The 8,145-nt window shown below is 53.7% G+C and overlaps 1 pseudogene; it reads right to left on the bottom strand.

The window, feature by feature from the left end:
* Nucleotides 1–3,805, bottom strand: part of LOC135534751 (serine/threonine-protein kinase MRCK beta-like) — a 25,699-nt pseudogene extending 21,894 nt beyond the window's left edge.
* Nucleotides 3,806–8,145: the final 4,340 nt, after the last annotated feature.

The following is an 8,145-nucleotide window of genomic DNA, read 5'->3' on the forward strand; positions in this document are numbered from 1 at the left end:
GGAGGTGACAAGTGTGCTAACGTTGTTGCTAACGCTAGCTAAATAGCCATGTCTAATAGGAATGGACGGAGGGGAGATGACAAGTGTGCTAACGCTAGCTAGCAAAGGGAGCGGAGAGATGTAATATTCCTCTCCCTGTAACCAGGTTAAGGCCGAAAATAAGAGGAAGATTGACTCCCTACGCATACAGAATTTAATTTTTTTTTTATTTAACCAGGTAGGCAAGTTGAGAACAAGTTCTCATTTACAATTGCGACCTGTCGAACAAACTATAGAGTTATATCTAGAGAGGTTATAACGGCGCCGGACAGATGACCTCTCAACACTAATGTCGCTCTGTAGATTAACAGGTGACTAATTATATATTGATACACATCCATTGTGAAATATAGTAGATATGGAATATTTAAGAACAAATTACGTGATTTCTATTTCAGTTCACATTGATTTTGCTAAAACCAATTTGAAGTAAAGACTACCATGTCTGATACAACACCTTTCCATCCATAGAAAGTACAAGGCTTTGTAGAAAGATACCGTGGAGCCGGGAGGCTACAGTGGGGGCGCCGGGAGGGAGAGGCTACAGTCGAGGAGAGGCTACAGTGGGGCGCCGGGAGGGAGAGGCTACAGTGGGGGGCGCCGGGAGGGGAGAGGCTACAGTGGGCGCCGGGAGGAGAGGCTACAGTGGGGCGCCGGGAGGGAGAGGCGACAGTGGGCGCCGGGAGGGAGAGGCGACAGTGGGGGCGCCGGGAGGGAGAGGCGACAGTGGGCGCCCGGGAGGGGAGAGGCTACAGTGGGGGCGCCGGGAGGTTACAGTGGGCGCCGGGAGGCGACAGTGGTGCGCCCCGGGAGGCGACAGTGGGGGCGCCGGAGGCGGACAGGGCGCCGGGAGGCGACAGTGGGGCGCCCGGGGAGCGACAGTGGGCGCCCGGGAGGCGACAGTGGGGCGCCGGGAGGCGACAGTGGGCGCCGGGAGGCGACAGGGCGCCGGGAGGCGACAGGGGCGCCGGGAGGCGACAGTGGGGCGCCGGGAGGCGACAGTGGGGCGCCGGGGAGGCGACAGGGCGCCGGGAGGCGACAGGGCGCCGGGAGGCGACAGTGGGGCACCGGGAGGCGACAGTGGGGCACCGGGAGGCGACAGTGGGGCACCGGGAGGCGACAGTGGGGTACCGGGAGGCGACAGTGGGGCGACGGGGGGGCTACAGTTACATGTCCAGTGTAGCAGACCTGTCTGGCTGATTGCCTGATACAAAGTCCATAGGAATGAATGGGACTCCATTTTCAGAACTTGGTCTAATTATTATATAATTCTATGATACTGCCCTTTGACAGTAATGCCTTGGGGTGAAATGAGTAGACTGGGTGCTGCCTCTACACAGCTTTTGGGGGATGGCCTATATACAGCTACTGTCCCCTACAGTCAGGCACCCGATCTGGATCTCTTCAATTTACATCCAGTGGCACTGTGTCAATGTGGGATAAAAGCAATGTGTTCAGCAGGGGAACATTATAATCACCACAACAAGGGAAGTACCGTGTGATGTGGTGGTATCCCCTAGTTACGGCTGTGCTCAGACCAGCGGCCCTAATTTGACAGTTGGACTCTGTTGAAGCCAACAAACACACCTCGGAGGGGATGGGACCAAGGTGTTTGCGTGTGTGTGTGTGTGTGGCGAAGGTTTGTATACATCTAAGTTAGCGTGTGTTTGTTCGATTAGTATACTTTTAAGTGTGTGTGTGTGTGTGTGTGTGTGTGTAGTGTATCTTACCAGGGGTCGTGGGCCCAGGCTGGAGCTGCGGAGAGACTCCAGCTCTTCAGTCATCTTGGAGGCCAGGGCCTGCAGGTAGCCGCGGGCATCCTTCTCATCACCACCCTACGGGTTCACACACACACACACGGCTTTCATAAGCATCTATACATGCCTTACAAAGTTCATCTTCACTTGGGCACACCGTGGCAAAACATTTGACAACGGAAAGGAAAACGAGCTATCCTATTGGACAAGTCCTTGGCCCTGTACAGCTAGCTGCCTTTGCACTGACCACTGGATGATCTCAGCGATCTGGGCTTCCCAGTGAGCCACGCTCTCCTTCTTAGAGGCCAAGTCTTGCAGCTCATCCTCCAGCTGGCGGTTCTGAGTGGTCAGCTTGTCCACAAACGTACACAGCTGAGAGAGAGAGACATATGGAGGGGGGGGAAGACAGATAGGGGGGGGAGGCAGATAGGGAGGGGGAGGCAGATAGGGAGGGGGGAGGCAGATAGGGAGGGGGGAGGCAGATAGGGAGGGGGAGGCAGATAGGGAGGGGGAGGCAGATAGGGAGGGGGAGGCAGATAGGGAGGGGGAGGCAGATAGGGAGGGGGAGGCAGATAGGGAGGGGGGAGGCAGATAGGGAGGGGGGAGGCAGATAGGGGGAGGCAGATAGGGAGGGGGGAGGCAGATAGGGAGGGGGAGGCAGATAGGGAGGGGGGGAGGCAGATAGGGAGGGGGGAGGCAGATAGGGAGGGGGAGGCAGATAGGGAGGGGGAGGCAGATAGGGAGGGGGGAGGCAGATAGGGAGGGGGAGGCAGATAGGGAGGGGGAGGCAGATAGGGAGGGGAGGCAGATAGGGAGGGGGGAGGCAGATAGGGAGGGGGAGGCAGATAGGGAGGGGGAGGCAGATAGGGAGGGGGGAGAGGCAGAGGGAGGTATTGATAGGGGGGGGGGAAGAGAGCAAGTCAGAGAGAGCGATTAAGAATCCATTCGCAACACCTGTCTTTCCCACAGTGTGTAAACTCAACCTATGTGTGGGCCTTACCCTGTCAGCCTCTGTGGTCAGCTTGCGGTTGTCCTCGGTCAGCATGCTGCGCTCACGCTCGTACTTGTCCTTTAGAGCGCCCACTGCCTCATCTGTCTCGGTTTGTCTGCACACACAGAGACACACGCACAGAGACACACGCACAGAGACACACGCACAGAGACACACGCACAGAGACACACGCACAGAGACACACGCACACAAATAATGAGATCTCAAGTCCGCAGGTCAAACAATAACACAGGCACCCCACCACCTTTTTGGGTATACAGCTTAAGGAAGGGGCAGGAGAAATGTAGCCACTCTTTAATTCACAGACAGTTCATGGATGAGAGGACTGACCAGCCATGAGAAATCTAAATGAGTTTTAACCGAGCTATACAGTCTATGTTCACAATTATGAGTAAAAAAAAGAAGCTTATATTTTGGGTTCTGATGGGGATTGACAGTGAGCTCATGAGCCATGTATAAGTTATATTCTTCAAGAATCAAAAATGGGCTATTCATCATTCATTTTCAAGTCCAAAAATGGATGTAGCAATCGCAGATTTCCACTTTAATGTAGAAATGTAAAGGTCTGGACAATTCTCTGAAGAAAAGCTCCCTCTAATCCTGAAGAGATACTCATACTTGACCCCTACGTCAAAGCTTCCATTAATGGGTAGTTACACTATTTTAACTTTAGCCACAGTGGATGCTCGCCTAACCTACCTCTTAATCTTGGCAAAAGCCTAAACCTGTCCTATCCTAAACCCACCTCTCTCTCTTGGCTTTCTCCAGCTTGTCCTTGAGCATGAGCAGCTCCTTGTGGAGGGAGAGCTGCTGGCCCTCTGGTCGTGGAGCTCCTTCCGGAGGCCCTTGAGCTCACTGGTGTGGGAGGCCCTCGGCGTACGAGCTCCTCCTCGTAGAACAGCACCTTCTTGTCCAGCTCAGACTTCACCTTGGACAGTTCCTGCTGCAGCTCTGGGCTGCTGCTCCCGGCCCCACGCCCGCTACCCTGCTGCTTTACCTGCGGGGAGAAAGACACAGCATTGTTTCCTAAGGGGTTTTAAATGTGTTTTTAAATCATGAGTTAGAAATGAGCCTAAAAAAAAAAAAAAATCATAATCTCAAATGGCAAATAAACTGAAAACTTGCAACATGACAGACAGAAGGTGAGAGAGCGGAATTACCAAGAAATAAAACTAAACGAGGAGGAGGGAGCGGGGAGAGAAAGGTGAGAATAATAAATGTACATTCATTCATATATACTCATATACACACACACACATATACACACACACACACACTATATTATTATTACTAGAAGGGCTATAATAATAATGATAATAATGATAATAAACAGTTAAGGAATCGTGATGCAGAGGAAAGAGGTGGAGTATGACAGGAGTATGTTACAGGGGGAGGAGAGAGGGGGAGGAGGTGGAGAGAGGGGGAGGAGGTGGAGAGAGGGGAAGGAGGTGGAGAATGACAGGAGTATGTTACAGGGGAGGAGAGAGGGGAAGGAGGTGGAGAGAGGGGAAGGAGGTGGAGAGAGGGGAAGGAGGTGGAGAGAGGGAAGGAGGTGGAGAGAGGGGAAGGAGGTGGAGAGAGGGGAAGGAGGGTGGAGAGAGGGGGAAGGAGGTGGAGAGAGGGGAAGGAGGTGGAGAATAACAGGAGTATGTTACAGGGGGAGGAGAGAGGGGAAGGAGGTGGAGAATAACAGGAGCATGTTACAGGGGGAGGAGAGAGGGAAGGAGGTGGAGAGAGGGGAAGGAGGTGGAGAGTGGGGAAGGAGGTGGAGAATAACAGGAGCATGTTACAGGGGGAGAGAGAGGGGAAGGAGGTGGAGAGAGTGGAAGGAGGTGGAGAATAACAGGAGCATGTTACAGGGGAGGAGAGAGGGAAGGAGGTGGAGAGAGGGGAAGGAGGTGGAGAATGACAGGAGCATGTTACAGGGGGTGGAGAGAGGGGAAGGAGGTGGAGAATAACAGGGAGCATGTTACAGGGGGAGGAGAGAGGGGAAGGAGGTGGAGAGAGGGGAAGGAGGTGGAGAGTGGGGAAGGAGGTGGAGAATAACAGGAGCATGTTACAGGGGGAGGAGAGAGGGGAAGGAGGTGGAGAATAACAGGAGCATGTTACAGGGGAGGAGAGAGGGAAGGAGGTGGAGAGAGGGGAAGGAGGTGGAGAGTGGGAAGGAGGTGGAGAGTGGGGAAGGAGGTGGAGAATAACAGGAGCATGTTACAGGGGAGGAGAGAGGGGAAGGAGGTGGAGAGAGGGGAAGGAGGTGGAGAGTGGGGAAGGAGGTGGAGAATAACAGGAGCATGTTACAGGGGGAGGAGAGAGGGGAAGGAGGTGGAGAGAGGGGAAGGAGGTGGAGAATGACAGGAGCATGTTACAGGGGGTGGAGAGAGGGGAAGGAGGTGGAGAATAACAGGAGCATGTTACAGGGGAGGAGAGAGGGGAAGGAGGTGGAGAGAGGGGAAGGAGGTGGAGAGTGGGGGAAGGAGGTGGAGAATAACAGGAGCATGTTACAGGGGGAGGAGAGAGGGGAAGGAGGTGGAGAATAACAGGAGCATGTTACAGGGGGAGGAGAGAGGGAAGGAGGTGGAGAGAGGGGAAGGAGGTGGAGAGTGGGGAAGGAGGTGGAGAGAGGGAAGGAGGTGGAGAATAACAGGAGTATGTTACAGGAGGTGGAGAGAGGGGGAAGGAGGTGGAGAGAGAGGGGAAGGAGGTGGAGAGAGGGGAAGGAGGTGGAGAGAGGGGAAGGAGGTGGAGAGAGGGGAAGGAGGTGGAGAGAGGGGAAGGAGGTGGAGAGAGGGGAAGGAGGTGGAGAATAACAGGAGTATGTTACAGGGGGAGGAGAGAGGGGAAGGAGGTGGAGAGAGGGGAAGGAGGTGGAGAGAGGGGAAGGAGGTGGAGAATGACAGGAGCATGTTACAGGGGGTGGAGAGAGGGAAGGAGGTGGAGAATGACAGGAGTATGTTACAGGGGAGAGAGAGGGAAGGAGGTGGAGAATGACAGGAGTATGTTACAGGGGAGGAGAGATGGGAAGGAGGTGGAGAGAGAGGGGAAGGAGGTGGAGAGAGGGGAAGGAGGTGGAGAATGACAGGAGTATGTTACAGGGGGAGGAGAGAGGGGAAGGAGGTGGAGAGAAGGGAAGGAGGTGGAGAATGACAGGAGTATGTTACAGGGGGAGGAGAGAGGGGAAGGAGGTGGAGAATGACAGGAGTATGTTACAGGGGGAGGAGAGATGGGAAGGAGGTGGAGAGAGGGGAAGGAGGTGGAGAGAGGGGAAGGAGGTGGAGAGTGGGGAAGGAGGTGGAGAGTGGGGAAGGAGGTGGAGAGTGGGGAAGGAGGTGGAGAGTGGGGGAGGAGGTGGAGAATAACAGGAGTATGTTACAGGAGGTGGAGAGAGGGGAAGGAGGTGAAGTAAGAATGACAAGGGTTAAAAGGAGAACAGAAACAGTGAGTGGGGGACAAAGAAAAAAACAGGGGAAAAATCTACAAAAAGGGGAAAAACAAACTGACAGACAGGCTCGTAACCTCACAAAACAGCAAACAAGAAAACGTCTTAAACATTTCTCTCATTTCTGCTCTTATTATTATAGCCAAGGGACCATTGAAACCAGCCCTCACTGAGAGTCAGCCTGCCCTGGTTTAGAGGAGATGGGAGGGAGGTGGTGGGGAGAAAGAGAATGTAGAGGCAGGGGAGCCTAGAAGGAGAAAGTAGGAGACAGATGAAGGAGAGGAGAAAGAAGAGGGTGGAGACAGGAGAGATACTAAAAGGGCTCGGTAGAGGAGGGTGGGGACAAGATAGATACTAGAAGGGCTAAGTCGAGGAGAGACACTAGAAGGGCTAGGTAGAGGAGAGATACTAAAAGGGCTAGGTAGAGGAGAGATACTAGAAGGGCTAGGTAGAGGAGAGATACTAAAAGGGCTAGGTAGAGGAGAGATACTAGAAGGGCTAGGTAGAGGAGAGATACTAGAAGGGCTAGGTAGAGGAGAGATACTAAAAGGGCTAGGTAGAGGAGAGATACTAAAAGGGCTAGGTAGAGGAGAGATACTAGAAGGGCTAGGTAGAGGAGAGATACTAAAAGGGCTAGGTAGAGGAGAGATACTAGAAGGGCTAGGTAGAGGAGAGATACTAAAAGGGCTAGGTAGAGGAGAGATACTAAAAGGGCTAGGTAGAGGAGAGATACTAGAAGGGCTAGGTAGAGGAGAGATACTAAAAGGGCTAGTAGAGGAGAGATACTAAAAGGGCTAGGTAGAGGAGAGATACTAGAAGGGCTAGGTAGAGGAGAGATACTAAAAGGGCTAGGTAGAGGAGAGATACTAGAAGGGCTAAGTCGAGGAGAGACACTAGAAGGGCTAGGTAGAGGGAGAGATACTAAAAGGGCTAGGTAGAGGAGAGATACTAGAAGGGCTAGGTAGAGGAGAGATACTAAAAGGGCTAGGTAGAGGAGAGATACTAGAAGGGCTAGGTAGAGGAGAGATACTAGAAGGGCTAGGTAGAGGAGAGATACTAAAGGGCTAGGTAGAGGAGAGATACTAAAAGGGCTAGGTAGAGGAGAGATACTAGAAGGGCTAGGTAGAGGAGAGATACTAGAAGGGCTAGGTAGAGGAGAGATACTAAAAGGGCTAGGTAGAGGAGAGATACTAGAAGGGCTAGGTAGAGGAGAGATACTAAAAGGGCTAGGTAGAGGAGAGATACTAAAAGGGCTAGGGTAGAGGAGAGATACTAGAAGGGCTAGGTAGAGGAGAGATACTAAAAAAGGGCTAGGTAGAGGAGAGATACTAGAGGAAAGGGCTAGGGTAGAGAATGAGAGGATACTAAAAGGGCTAGGTAGAGGAGAGATACTAAAAGGGCGGAGACGGGTAGAGGAGGACGGAGAGGGGAGACGGGTAGAGGAGGATGAGAGAGAGATGAGAGACGGGTAGAGGAGGACGGAGAGGGGAGACGGGTAGAGGAGAACGGAGACGGGTAGAGGAGGACGGAGAGGGGAGACGGGTAGAGGAGAACGGAGACGGGTAGAGGAGGACGGAGAGGGGAGACGGGTAGAGGAGAATGAGAGAGAGATGAGAGACGGGTAGAGGAGGACGGAGAGGGGAGACGGGTAGAGGAGGACGGAACGGAGACGGGTAGAGGAGGACGGAGAGGGGAGACGGGTAGAGGAGAACGGAGACGGGTAGAGGAGGACGGAGAGGGGAGACGGGTAGGGAAGGAGGACGGAGAGGGGAGACGGGTAGGGAAGGAGGACGGAGAGGGGAGACGGGTAGAGGAGGACGGAGAGGGGAGACGGGTAGAGGAGGACGGAGAGGGGAGACGGGTAGAGGAGAATGAGAGAGAGATGAGAGACGGGTAGAGGA

Source organism: Oncorhynchus masou, unplaced genomic scaffold (assembly GCF_036934945.1).
Source record: "Oncorhynchus masou masou isolate Uvic2021 unplaced genomic scaffold, UVic_Omas_1.1 unplaced_scaffold_3923, whole genome shotgun sequence".
NCBI classification, from domain to species: domain Eukaryota; kingdom Metazoa; phylum Chordata; class Actinopteri; order Salmoniformes; family Salmonidae; genus Oncorhynchus; species Oncorhynchus masou.